The sequence below is a fragment of the Rhinatrema bivittatum genome, chromosome 2 (assembly GCF_901001135.1).
Source record: "Rhinatrema bivittatum chromosome 2, aRhiBiv1.1, whole genome shotgun sequence".
In the NCBI taxonomy this organism is placed as follows: domain Eukaryota; kingdom Metazoa; phylum Chordata; class Amphibia; order Gymnophiona; family Rhinatrematidae; genus Rhinatrema; species Rhinatrema bivittatum.
Genome location: NC_042616.1, coordinates 321,044,525 through 321,059,329, shown reverse-complemented (window position 1 = coordinate 321,059,329; position 14,805 = coordinate 321,044,525).

Genomic DNA, 14,805 nt, shown 5'->3' with positions numbered 1-14,805 from the left:
TTCTCTTTTTTTCTGAGTTCACGTTTGGCTGATCTGATGTCATTGTACCATTGGTTCTGGTGTTTTGGGTTTCTTATAGTTTCTTTATCATGGGGTTTATCTTGTCTGCTATTTTTTTAGTGATGGTGAGCCAGGACGAAGTTGCGTCCTCTGCGTTAGATAGGTCTATGTTTGTTAGATCTGTTTGTAAATTTTCTTGCAGTGTTTCAATGCAAAAGAGTGGTCGATAGGAGAAGGATTTCAGAGGGCTTTTTAGTGTAGTAAATTTACAGTTTGAATTCAGATTGGAGTGAATTATAGAGTGGTCCAACCAGGGTATATTCATGATCCTTGTTTGGTAGTTAGCCCATATGTCAGTATTGATGAAGACAAGGTCTAGTGGGTGACCTGCTTTGTGCGTTGGGCCATTGATGATTTGACTAAGGCCTAGGGATGAGAGAGCATCAATAATTGAGGTACATGTGGGGGAGTGGAGAATGGTGTCTATGTGGATGTTAAAGTCACCTAAGCTGATTATGGGCTTGTTGATAGTTATTGTGGTCAAGAAGAATTCTATAAGTGGTGAGCAGTTCCGATCCAGCAAATTGGAGGGGCAGCATACAATACAGATTTGTAGTTTTGGTGAGTCGAATAGTGCAATTTCCAGTGGAGTGTGGGTATTAGTTGGAAGTAATTTCATCTGTAAGTTTTTTTTTTTATGATTAGCATTAGTCCTCCACCTTTCTTTTTTGTTCTGGGGACCATGAAGGACCGCTATCCTTTGCCATTGATCTCTGAACTTTTTGATAGGCTCCAAGGGGCTAAAATATTCACAAAGCTGTACCTCAGAGGAGCATATCATTTGGTCCGAATATGCCAGGGTGATGAATGAAAAACAGCATTTAATATCCGTGATGGCCATTTTGAATATTTGGTCATGCCCTTTGGCCTCTGCAACACCCCGGCATTGTTTCAAAACATGATGAATGAAATCTTCAGGGACATGCTGTATGACTGCGTAGTAGTGTATCTGGATGACATACTGTTTTTTTCTCAGAACCTCCAGACTCATCAGTTGGACGTCGCCAAGATTCTACAGAGATTAAGAGATAACCATCTGTATGCCAAATTAGAGAAATGCTCATTCCACCAGGAGTCTGTTCCCTTTTTGGGCTATGTGCTGTCCAATCAGGGGTTCCAGATGGATCCGCAAAAAACCAAGAGCATTTGGGACTGGCCTCAACCTACTAGTCTTAAGGCTCTATGAAGATTCCTTGGATTCACCAACTACTAAGATCATTCATTCATCACTATTCCACCTTGACTGCACCCCTTACTGCCATGACGTGCAAGGTTGCCAATCCCTCTCAGTGGTCTCCAGAAGTTGTAACCACCTTCTAGAAGCTCAAAGAGGGTTTACTCCAAGAACCATGTCTACGCCACCCTGATCCCCAATGACCATTCATAGTTGAGGTGGATGCTTCGGACATTGGAGTTGGTGCTGCCCTTATCCAACATAGTGATACCCATACCTTGCATCCCTGCTCCTTTTTCTCTCGGTGCTTCTCCCATGCCAAGCGAAACTATGGGATAGGAGACAAGGAGCTACTAGCAATCAAGTTGGCATTTGAAGAATGGTGCCCATGGTTTGAGGATCTCAATATCAGATAACGGTCTTCACCGACCACAAAAACCATGAATAATTACATCATGCCCAACACTTGAACCACAGACAAGCCCACTGGTCCTTGTTTTTTAACAGATTTGATTTTCTCTAGAGATATCGCCCAGTGGACAAGAACACCCGTGTGGATGCTCTCTCCCGCTCATTTTCTCCGGAGGATATCCCTGATACTCCGCATCATATCATTGACACTACTAGGGTACTTCTTTCAGTCATCCACATGGTTCCAGCCAGAAAGACAGTGGTACCCCGGACACTCAGGAGGAAGATCCTCAGATGGGCCCATAACTCACTCCTTGCAGGTCATCCTGGTCAATCCAGAATGCTGACCACCCTAAAAAGATATTATTGGTGGCCCTCTATGAAAGAAGATGTACGGGCTTACATGGAATCATGTCCTACCTGCGCAAGACATAAACCACCCGCCGGTCATCCCTGGGGACTTCTCCAACCTCTGCCCATTCCTGGCAATCCGTTTACATATATAGTCACAGACTTTATTGTCGATCTACCCATGTCCAACAGCAACAACACCATCTGGGTCACTGTAGATTGATTTTCTAAAATGGGTCATTTTGTAGCACTACCTGGGTTACCATCAGCTCCAGAACTAGCAAAGTTATTCATCCATCACTTCTTCCATCTGCATAGCATGCCTAAGCACATCCTCTTGGTCCGAGGGGTTCAATTTACAGCAAAATTCTGGAGAACTCTCTGTAAAAAGTCCGATATATCTCTGGACCTTACATCAGTTTACCATCCACAAGCCAATGGACAGATCAAGAGGACGAACTGCATGCTAAAACAGTTTCTCCGAGCCTATGTCAATGCCAGACAAAACGACTGGTCCGAGTTGCTCCCCTGAGCAGAATTCACACTGAATTCCCATATATCAGTTTCCACAGGATTGTCGCCTTTTCAACTCGACTATGGACGTCAACCTCTGCCTCCTTTACCAATGCCTTTGTCAGAATCTTCTCCTGCAGCCCAGGCCTGGGCAGAAGAACTGCATCAGCTCTGAGAACATACTAAAGAACTTCTCCAGAAGGCTGGGCAACAAGCAAAACAATTCTAAGATGCCCATCATAGAGCAGCTCCGCAGTTACAACCCGGGGACAAAGTATGGCTCAGTACCTGCTTCATTTGCCTAAAACTGCCTTTGGCTCAATTTGTGCCCCGGTACATAGTGCCTTTCTCAATAATCTGCTGCCTGGGTCCAGTCACATACAACTTGCAGTTACCAGCTTCTCTTAAAGTCCACGATGCCTTTCACATCTCCTTCTAAAACTGCTCATCTTGTCGGAATTCTCGAAGAAGACACCTGAACCTCAACCTCTCTCCGCTGAAGGTGGAAGATATCCTTGATGTAAGGAAATATGGAAGACGCTGGGAGTACCTCATATCCTGGGAAGGATTTGAACCAAAGGAGAATAGTTGGAAGCCTGCAAGCAGCATCCTCAACAAGGAGCTGATCAGACAATTTCATCTGTCCCATCCTAGGAAGCCAAAACCCCCAAGGAAGGGCCCTAAGAAGGGGGACTGTTACACCCATTGGTAGCAGATGGCTGTGACTTCTCATGCTCACCTCTTTTTCCCCACACCATCAATCCTAGGATGGCGTCCCCTCCCGATGATGTCAACCCACTGCTGTACTTAAGTTGACCGGCCCTCTGCTATTACGAGTTAGCAAGGACTTCTCTCATTGCTGAATCCGCTCCATTCTTAGATCTCCAGTTCCAGAGTCTCCTCTTGGTGTTCGGACACTCTGGATACCCACTCCTCGTGGGCCCTTCTGCGTCCTGGCTATCCACTCCTCAGAGGGCCTTCCTGCCTGGGACTCTCTCCTGGAACTTCCTTTGTGAGTACCTTCTTTGATACCAGCCTTACTGTAGCTACTATGGTGTACCCCGTGCCTTGGGCCACTACCGTTCTTCTTCAGCAATTACTATTCCTGCATATCCTGAGCTGCAGAATATTGCCACTTCTACAAGATCTACATTCAGGTTCCTGTACCTCAGACCTTACCAACAGCTTCATCATCAGTACAGTCATCCTCAGCATACCCCGCTCTGCGGGCCACTACCGGATCTGCACTTCTGAGGTAATCTCCGCCCGCCTGTAGGAATCTCCTTGTGTACCCCACGCTGCAGGCCACTACCGGACTTTCATTCCAGCAGTGCCACCCTGGGCATACCTATTGCTCAAGAACTGTGTTTATTTACATTCCCGCTCCGCGGGCTATGCCTTGTCTTTCCTCTTAATAAAGTCTCCACTATAGCTGTGTCCTACATCGCTGAGACCATGCCTATCGACGGTGAGGCTCACAGGGCTCCTCCCTGTGGGCAGAGACATCTCTCATCTCGGCCAAGGGTTCACATTCTTACAAAACCATAACAGAAGAAAGTGTACAAATGTATGAAAGTACCACCTACATTGAAACAGTATAATATCTAAATGGATACAATAGGACAACATGAAGTATTACAGATGGAAATAATGGTCCACCGATCTCCACATTTCTACTGTTTTGGAGGTTTTATCATATCCAGCTGCCAACACTATCTCATATTTATAAAATATACAGTTTGCCACCAAATGTGCACATTCAGATTAGCAGTATTTTTCCAGTTATTCAGAATCATTTTGACAGTGACAGAAAGCAAAGAGTCCAATAACCTTCCTTTTGGTTTCGACAATTTAGATTGCAGAGCAAGGATTTTCAAAATAACAGTATTATAAGATACTGGACACGTAAGATTCAACGTAGCATTAATCTTCTCCCACACCTCCTGCTAAAAATAATGCATAAAAAAACAATAAAAAAGCACGATAGTGTAGCTTTAGAACTACCACAAGACTAGCAAACAAGTGATGGAGAGAGCTCTGCCTTACGTAAGGTTCAAGGGATTCAGACTGCTATCAAAAACCCTAGCAATATGAAAAGAAAGAGAAGTGCAAAGCAATTTGCACCAATATTAATCCCAAGAAGAAAACACATGAATAGACTGCTCATGCTTCCAAACTTTCTCCAAGCCAATACAAAGAGGAAACATAACATTCTTCAAATATTTATAAATATTAGAGGCAGCAGGACCTTGATTATTTAAGGAAATCATTAAAGAAATGGCTGGTGGTGGCAAAAAGAAAGGCTTTAAATCCATATGCACAGCTTTAACACATGATTGTGGTTGGATGCATCTGACCATTTGTTAAGTCTGTAATTGAAAATTAACAGCTAATTAAGAGAAAATAATAAACTTTGCATTTTCGACTAAATCATTCCTGTCTTTCTATTTCTACAGGGTAAATGCTGCTGAACAGTAACTATAACAAAAATGACTTATTTGAGGAAAAGACAAAAAAAAATGGCAATGCTGCAAACAAGAAATGGTCACCATAGTTAATTTATCAATGCCTTCTGTTTGATCCACAAACCAATCAAGAAGGTTTTTCACTCCACTGTTATTATTTGACTCTTGGAAACTTCAATCCTGATTATATTTCCTCTAGCTCAGGGCAGGAGTAAATCAGTCCAAAGCATGGTGGACCTGCACAGCTTACACTCTATGGGAAAACATTTGTCAAATTATTTCTTGGGGCCAGGTCAGTGTATTTAATGGCTGCACTGTTTACATTTAATTGGAAATAGCTCAATGAACAGAAAATGTTGCTTTTTGTCACATTATGCAAAGTGAAACTTGTCAATGCTGCAAACTTGCAGGTTAGCACATAGTAGAATAACTCTTCCAAAATGAAAACATGTCAAGAAGCAACATATTACAAATAGGATAAGAATAGAATAATTCATGCTCTCAACAGAACATAAAATGGAAAGATGCATCACATTTGTGGAGAATATCTATAAATAAAGCTGTGTCATGTTATGCTTCTAATGACTGAGTACATGGCATGCAACAGAATCCAAATATATAGATATTAAAATGAATGAGAAATACTTCAATTTTAACAAATGCCTGACTTGCAGAACTTTCAGCCTGCTCAGATTTGTGTCAAAATGTGTTAAATAGAAAGGATCTTCTTGGTTTAAGTTCCCTCTTATTGTTCTGGAAGTTTCTTATTTTTTGTATTTTATTTATTCAGCTCCATGACACAGATAGTCTCCTCTCAGCAGGACTGCTCACCCATATCAGATCTTAGCTTGAACAGAGAAGGGACTATGGTGATAGCAGGAAGAAAAGCCAGTGCCTGTGGCACCATCACCAGTGGACCAGCTGTTTCCTCTAGCTTATCCTCCTCAATCAATATTGAGATATTGGCTGTTGGATTTGGAATTTTGATTTAATCACTTGTCTTTCTAGATCCAAACTCAAGACGATACAATCAGGCACATTATTTTGTTTGTTTTTTTTCTGCCTCAGAAGGTCTACAATCTAAGCATGCTCCTGAGGCAGTGGAGTGACTTGCCTAAAGTCACAAAGAGCAAAAGTGAGAAAAGCAGGACTTTATTGAACCCTGGTTTTCCTGGTTCTCAGCCTGCCACCATTGTCTCTTTAAAAACATCAAGATCTGGGTCCATGCAGAATGGACATAAAACAGTAAAAGCATAGAAGTTGGCATCATGCAGTCCCCGTGATTTTCTATGGGAGGAAAAGAAAATGACAGAATTGGAACTGGCCTCTGTTTGAATGGGACTATGAACCTTTATTTTCAACTTCTGGAGATTGTTCTCTATTTTTTAGTTCCCTTCCCAACTCATTTGGCTCAGTCTTGCAGCAAAAGTCCTTGATTAGGGTCCATGCACCAGGGTTCTTTGGGGAACCTTGCAATCATGGACCCTAATTCTAGCTAATAGGTTGTGAATGCTGCCTTTTCAGCATCCCAAGTCCCAGCCATCCTGGGTATCAAACCAGCTGGAATTTGATTTCAAGGATGGCTGGAACAGGGGATGCTGCAAAGGCAGTATTCACAACCTTTGGGAGGGAGGGATTTCCAGTCATTGTACAACGGTGGCACCTACTAGCTGGAATTAAGGTCATGATTGCAAGGTTTCCCAAAGAATCCTGGTACATAGACCCCAATCAAGGACTTTTGCTGCAAGACTGGGCTAAATGAGTTGGGAAGGGAACTAGAAAACAGAGACAAATCTCCATTTTGACACAAACCTAAGCAGGCTGAAAGCCCTGTGAGTCAGGCATTTGCTAAAAATGAAGTATTTGTCATTCATTTTAACATCTATATATTTGGATACTTTTGCATGTCATGTATATTTGTGTATTTGTATTCACAGGATTCAGTCATTAGAAGCATTACATGTCACAGCTTTATTTACAGATATTCTCCACAAATGTAATGTATCTTTGCCATTTTATGTCCTGTGGAGAGCGTGAGTTATTCCATTCTTATCCTATTTGTAATATGTTGCTTCCTGACACGATTTCATTTGGAAGAGTTATTCTATTATGTGCTAACCTGCAAGTTTGCAGCACTGACATGTTTCACTTTGCATAATGTGACAAAAAGCAAAAGTTTCTGTTCATTGAACTGTATGTGCAATTGAATGTAAACCTCCTCCATTCCAAAAAAGGGGTAATCTGCTCTTTCTGCTCTCTATGCCAGAAGTAATAATAGTATGCTGTATATTACTTATTTTCCTGATCCCTTTTGAGTTCTGCAAGGTTATCATTAAAAAATAATAATGCATTGAGATTGCTGTCTTCAAATGTGATATTATCAACTTGGAGATATGAGCAGACTTAAGAATAAGCATTGCATGCTGAAGTGGATGGATCAGTGGCTTGGCACCGAGAAACCAAGCTCTTCATCAGTATTCAGTCTAACATGTCTATAATTAGAGCCCGACTTAAAAGAACATCCAAATGGGAAATGCCTACAACTTTCAAAAATACAAAATCATAGTCTCCAGTTCTGCTTAAAATATTTTTCTGTACCACATGTTATTTTGATTGCTTGAGTCATTTTTGTACAGTATGTCTGGCAAACAGATAAGGCATAACAATGCCCATCATTTTTGTACAAGAAAGGAATCATATAAAAAGTGTTAATGCTCATGTAAACTGGCTGTCTGTCCCTCCCTTAATTCCTCTTAAAAGAGTGTGCAATGTTCTACAACTGGGAGAGGTGATACTTGTGCTTAGATTTTATTTTCAGATCTATTTGTGTTATTTTCCATAAAAATTCTATCCATGCCTAAGGTAGGTTTAAAAGACTGCAAGCAGTTTTTACCCATGACAATTCTCTTTCTTTTTTCTTCTTTAAACATTTTATTGACATTTTTTAACAAAGAAACAAAAAGTGATAGGTTCTCATCTTATCATTTTTCTTTACCAGCAAGGGTAGTAACCAGTAGGGATGTGAATCGTTTTTCGACGATTAAAATTATCGTCCGATAATTTTAATATCGTCTTAAACCGTTATGGAACACAATACAATAGAGATTCTAACGATTTATCGTTATAAATCGTTAGAATCGTGAGCCGGCACACTAAAACCCCCTAAAACCCACCCCCGACCCTTTAAATTAAATCCCCCACCCTCCCGAACCCCCCCCCCAAATGACTTAAATAACCTGGGTGTCTGCAGGAGGTCGTTCAGCGAGGGTTCCGGCGCATCGCTGAACGACCTCCTGCAGTCGATCTCCTGCCAGCGCCATTTTCCGTACAGAAAACGATTTGCGGCGGGAAATCGCTCCCTGACCCCCGCTGGACCTCCAGGAACTTTTGGCCAGCTTGGGGGGGGGCCTCCTGACCCCCACAAGACTTGCCAAAAGTCCAGCGGGGGTCCGGAAGGACCTCCTGCTGTGGAATCGTATTGGTCTATGGCCGCCGCCATTTTTCGGCGCCATTTTGGAAAATGGCGCCGGCTGAAGACAACAAGATTCAATAGCAGGAGCCCGTTCCGGACCGCTGCTGTTCCGGACCGCCGCTGGACACCCAGGTTATTTAAGTCATTTGGGGGGGGGTTCGGGAGGGTGGGAGATTTAATTTAAAGGGTCGGGGGTGGGTTTTAGGGGGTTTTAATGTGCCGGCTCACGATTTTACGATTTTTCACGATATTTTACCCCCCCAAACGGCAACAATACGATTCCCTCCCCCTCCCAGCCGAAATCGATCGTTAAGACGATCGAGGACACGATTCACATCTCTAGTAACCAGCAGTTTTTCAAGGGCTGAGATGACAGTCAAAGTGATATTGTGCCTACTGCCCCCAATTACCGTATATCCTGATGGTAATGTGCCATATTGTTTTTATATATACATAACTTCTCTTAAAACAACTTGGTAAATGAAAGGTATTATTAGACTAATCACATAGGGCCTCATTTTCTAAAGTAGCGCATGCCTGCACTACTTTAGGGAATGAGGGGCGGGGGACCGAAACGGGGGGCAGGCCTGCGCTAGCCGGCAGCAATCGCACCGTTGCGGTGTGATTGCTGCCGGTTTCGCACCCAATAGCGCCACCATAGAAGGTGTAGCTATTGGGCGCGAACTTGGACGTGAAAAGGGCTTTACCTTTTCGTCGTCCGCTGCATCTTCGCAGAGTCAGCCCCGGTGATGCCCCGACACCTCCTCTTCCGGGGCCGACTCCGCCCCCATTTTGGTATCGCACGTGATCCGTTTAGAAAATAAGGCCCATAGTGATTTAATCCCCCTAATCCCCCTATTCCCTCTCCTAACCCCTCTCATAAGAACATGGCAGCTTTGATATTTTGTGGTACATCATATTTCTCAGTACTAGAAAATAAAAACAAAGTGTAAGAATAATATAAATCAACAAAAAACAAATCTCACTTGACCATATGAGGATGTGTGAGAAAAATATAAATTCTAAATAAAGAGAATAACCATCATATAGCACAGTGAAAGGCACATCATAAAGCGCTCAAAAGCTGCCCATTCAAATGCACATATTTTAATTATCTGTTATTCTGGAAGTTGAAGGAACAAATTAAGATTCACCAGGTGTACAGTGCAATATTCGCCCCCCCCCCACCTTATTTTCAACTCTATCCATATTTCTGCATGATCAAAGAATTCCACTGTCTCAATTTCAGCTTTTACCACTCTTGTAAAACATGTGGTGGTTACTAATGAATGCATGACATGGTCATATGAGCTCTAGACACATGAGTAAAGTCTTTTTCTTCTGAATGTAGTATTCTCCAGCGATCTAACAGCTGTAAGGCTCTACAGAACAAAAAAGGGAATACCCTTGTTTTTCCCCAGTCTATATGTTTGGGATGATGATGATTTATCAATGTCAGGATCACTTACACAATTTAAGTGCCCTGCCAGTATCAAAGGGCCTTGCACCTGCACTAAGTGATTGTTAACTAGCTCCTTAGAATATTTTTGGGAATACACATTTGAGATGTAAACATTGGAAAGCATGAACTTCTTTCCATATAATTGTCCCACTACCATGACATATCTCCCTTCCATATCCTTATAGATGAAGGATTCTTTGCTTCCACCACCACATCCAGCATAAACCAGGACCCATTCTCTAACATTCTTATTCATGCTGGTTATTGCAGAGTAAATTTGATCTGCCTCTTGAACAGTTCAGCACAAATGGGGGAGAATTCCTTCTGTTTTTGTGACAGTCTGGAGAGTAATCTTGAAATATTAAGATCTGCTATTCTTCATAGTTTAACTCCCCTCTTTTTCTGTAAGCTTGCAAAAGTTCCATCTTGAATGCAAAATTTAAAAACCTCGCTATACTTATTCTCAGCTTTGACAATCTAGGGGAGTGTAACCCGGGTTTGTATGCATGTTCCACATGGCACCTGCCCTCCAAATTCTGTAGGCCTAGCTTTTTAACCAGCCACCCCTCCAGCAATTTATGGATTTTACAATTTAATAATATTTTGGACAGCCCACGAACCTTAAATTATTGCACCTTGAGTAATTTTCTAAATCTTCTATCTTAGATTCAAGTTGCAATACTTGCATTTTCAGTGCTCCCTGCACCTGAGTCAGTGCCTGCATGTCTGTTTTAACCTCCAAAACTCTCTGTTGTGTATTTTCCATCTGCAGTTTAATTTTACTTAATGTTTCATTGCCAACCACAATCTGTTGTGAAATTGCCTCAAACTTGGCTTCCAACGCTCATACTACTGCTTTTGTAATCTCTGCAATGAAGACTCCATTTTCTGTCGCTGAACGTGGACTTGGCGGCCTGTCGGCAATTTTTGTCTCCAGTTGTCTCCCAACAATTTTTTCTTTTCTTTGTGGCTTCACAGATATTTCACCACCTCCCCTGATCACAAAGTTGTCCATAAACCACTGCAACTCTCCACAAAGTATGTTCTAATGATAGAGTAAAAGATGTGGAAACACTTTTTTATTGATTATTGAAAGAGTTTGGTGATAAAGTGCCCCTAACCACTAGAAAGAGAAAGTTTTATGAAAGAAAACAGCAGTTAGGAGAAACTGTAAGAGACTTTGGGTATTGTTTAAATAAAATGATGATTCAAATTTAGCCAGAAATCCTACACCGATACCAGATGAAGAAGGATATCTAAAGATATCCATAATTACATCTTAGTGATATCCATCAGGAAAATGAGCATTTACAATTCTTTTACAAAGAAAATCTCAAAGGAAAATACATAATATGACTCATACATAAGCAGATAGTGGAGGGGCAACCTTATAAAGAGCAATTAACAATGAAATGCATAATACAAGCAATTTTTAAGGTGAGTAAGCATATACCCCAAAATTACTTTTTGCCTAAACATTCAGGGGTAGATTTTCAAAGCCGTATGCACTGAAAAATGAGCACTTATGCGCGTAAATGCCCGGGGTGCGCACAACCCAAATTTTGCATAGGGGTATTTGTGCGCATAAATGACCCTGCATGCACAACCGTACGCGAATAGCAAAGGGGTGTGTCAGGGGCGTGTCGGGGCGGAGACCAGACATGCGCACGTAACACGTATTTTATAAGTGACATGCATAAATCCACCGGCGCGTGCTGCCTAGTTCATGCGCGTATATTTACCACTGCTTTTCTCTGTGTGCAAGCTGCGAGTGAAGGGTCTGCGGCTGCTGGCTGACATCGCTAAAGGGCCAGACATCCGGAAGAAGGCAGGGCCAGACATCCGGATGTGCAGGCAAGGCATGGCCCCTCACCCAAAGGGGCCATGCCTTGCCTGCACAATCAAGGTGACTACATTCCTGGCATTTCTGGCTACCGGCACCTTCCAAACACCGCTTGGCCTGACATCTGGAATCACTCAGGGTGCCACCTCAAGGTGTCTGGAGCAGGCCCTGGCTGCCCTGCTGTGACACACACATGACTTTATCTCCTTCCCCATTGGAAGAGAGGAACAGCATGAGACCATGAGAGACTTCTACCAAATAGCACACTTCCCCTCAGTCTTGGGAGCTATTGATTGCACCCACGTGGCCCTAAGGGCACCAGGAGGAGATGAGGCCATCTACCATAACTGCAAGGGATTCCACTCACTAAACATGCAGGTGGTGTGCAACGCCAAGCGCCTCATCTCCAATGTGGTGGCCCACTTTCCTGGATCCACCCACAACGCCTACATTCTCACCCAATCCAGAATCTATGAAGAGTTCCAGCTGCAACACATCACTGGTGGCTGGCTCCTAGGTAGTACAGTAACCAACTGCTCACATGAGCCTCCACCTATATTAGTAGAATCCCAATATGTAGGGTGCCACAGTAGGCATTTGGTTTGTAAGCCCTGTGAGCTGTACCCTAGTGAAGCACAGACAGAATGTAACCTTCTGTTTTTCTCTTATGCTACAGGTGACAAAGGCTATCCACTGAAATCCTGGCTCATGATTCCCATGGCCAGACCCAACACTGCAGCTGAGACTCGCTATAACAGGACACACCGTAGGACCAGGGCTGTCATAGAGAGAACATTTGGCATCCTGAAATCATGCTTCCACTGTCTGGACAGATCTGGTGGATGCTTCTTGTACTCCCCCTCTAAGGTGTGTGAGATATTCCTAGCCTGCTGTATTCTACATAATCTTGCACTTAACAGACACATTGCTGTACCAGAGGAGGCCCCTGAAGAGAATGAGGAGGATGAGGACATACAGCTGTCCATGGAGGAATTGGAGGAAATACATCGCTTGAGCCAAAGGTGGGCGATACGAGAAAGGAACACTCTCATAAAAAGCCATTTCCATAAGTGATAGTGCATTTATTAACAAGTGTGTCAAAAAAGTGATAATCAAATAAAAGTAAAAAGGAACAACTGAAATATTGTAACAGTTCACTTCCTGGGCCATCCTCTCCTACGAACATCAGGTAGCTTAGACTGCCCCACCCGAGCGCTCCGGCGCAGGGGACTCCTCCCACTGCTTAAACTACCCTCAGAGGGCAGAGGTACTTGGGGCAGTTCCAGGCCATGGTTACAGGATGGAACAGCCAGGGGCAACAGCGGTTCTGGTGCTGGTGGTGGAAGCATCACAGGAGGTGCAGGCAGGGGTGGTGGTGCCATCCACGGATAGCCTGGAACAGGCTGAGGCACAGTTGGCGGTACCATACTGGGCACCTCTGCACGGGCAGGTGGCATCCATGGGTATGGAGGCCCATAAGGCGGAGGGTAATGCATCCAGGGTCCCATGAAAGGCCATGGAGCCGCTGGAGGCTGCGGCTGCACGGGAGGCATCCTCTGCAGCATCTCCCTCCATCCTCTGTCTGATCCTCAGTAGCCTGGCAAAGGTCTCGGAGGCACGTCTGAATCCCGTCACACCCCTCCCTGACAGTACGACGGAGGGAACTAGCTTCCTGCTGCACCACATCAAACAGGCCAGACATGGCGTCCAAGAGGCCGGCGCCCTGCTGTAACAGTCTCTCTGCCTGACTGGTATACGGGTCAGGTTCGGGCTGGTTCGACACACTGCTGTCCTGCTGCCGATCACGTTGCATTTCAGCCAGTGGGTCCTCGGGCTCCTCTCCCTGCCGCTGCTAATCCTCCTCCACAGGCTGTTCCATGTGTTCACGGGCTTCCACCTCCTCCTCTTCCGACGAGTCAGGGACCACCCACAGATGCCAGTACAGCCTTTGGGGTCATCTAGGTGCAGGTCCGGGTTGCTCATCATCTGGCTCCCCTAAATTCAAAAGTATATTGAAATTAGTAGGGATGTGAATCGTGTCCTCGATCGTCTTAACGATCAATTTCGGCTGGGAGGGGGAGGGAATCGTATTGTTGCCGTTTGGGGGGGTAAAATATCGTGAAAAATCGTGAAAAATCTAAAAATCTAAAAATCGCAAAACCGGCACATTAAAACCCCCTAAAACCCACCCCTGACCCTTTAAATTAAATCCCCCACCCTCCCGAACCCCCCCCCAAATGACTTAAATAACCTGCGGGTCCAGCGGCGGTCCGGAACGGCAGCGGTCCGGAATGGGCTCCTGCTCCTGAATCTTGTTGTCTTCAGCCGGCGCCATTTTCCAAAATGGCACCGAAAAATGGCGGCGGCCATAGACGAACACGATTGGACGGCAGGAGGTCCTTCCGGACCCCCGCTGGACTTTTGGCAAGTCTCGTGGGGGTCAGGAGGCCCCCCACAAGCTGGCCAAAAGTTCCTGGAGGTCCAGCGGGGGTCAGGGAGCGATTTCCCGCCGCGAATCGTTTTCGTACGGAAAATGGCGCCGGCAGGAGATCGACTGCAGGAGGTCGTTCAGCGAGGGTTCCAGCGCCTCGCTGAACAACCTCCTGCAGTCGATCTCCTGCCGGCGCCATTTTCCGTACGAAAACGATTCGCGGCGGGAAATCGCTCCCTGACCCCCGCTGGACCTCCAGGAACTTTTGGCCAGCTTGTGGGGGGCCTCATGACCCCCACGAGACTTGCCAAAAGTCCAGCGGGGGTCCGGAAGGACCTCCTACCGTCCAATCGTGTTCGTCTATGGCCGCCGCCATTTTTCGGCGCCATTTTGGAAAATGGCGCCGGCTGAAGACAACAAGATTGAGGAGCAGGAGCCCGTTCCGGACCGCTGCCGTTCCGGACCGCCGCTGGACCCGCAGGTTATTTAAGTCATTTGGGGGGGGGTTCGGGAGGGTGGGGGATTTAATTTAAAGGGTCGGGGGTGGGTTTTAGGGGGTTTTAATGTGCCGGTTTTGCGATTTTTCGATTTTTCGATTTTTCACGATATTTTACCCCCCCAAA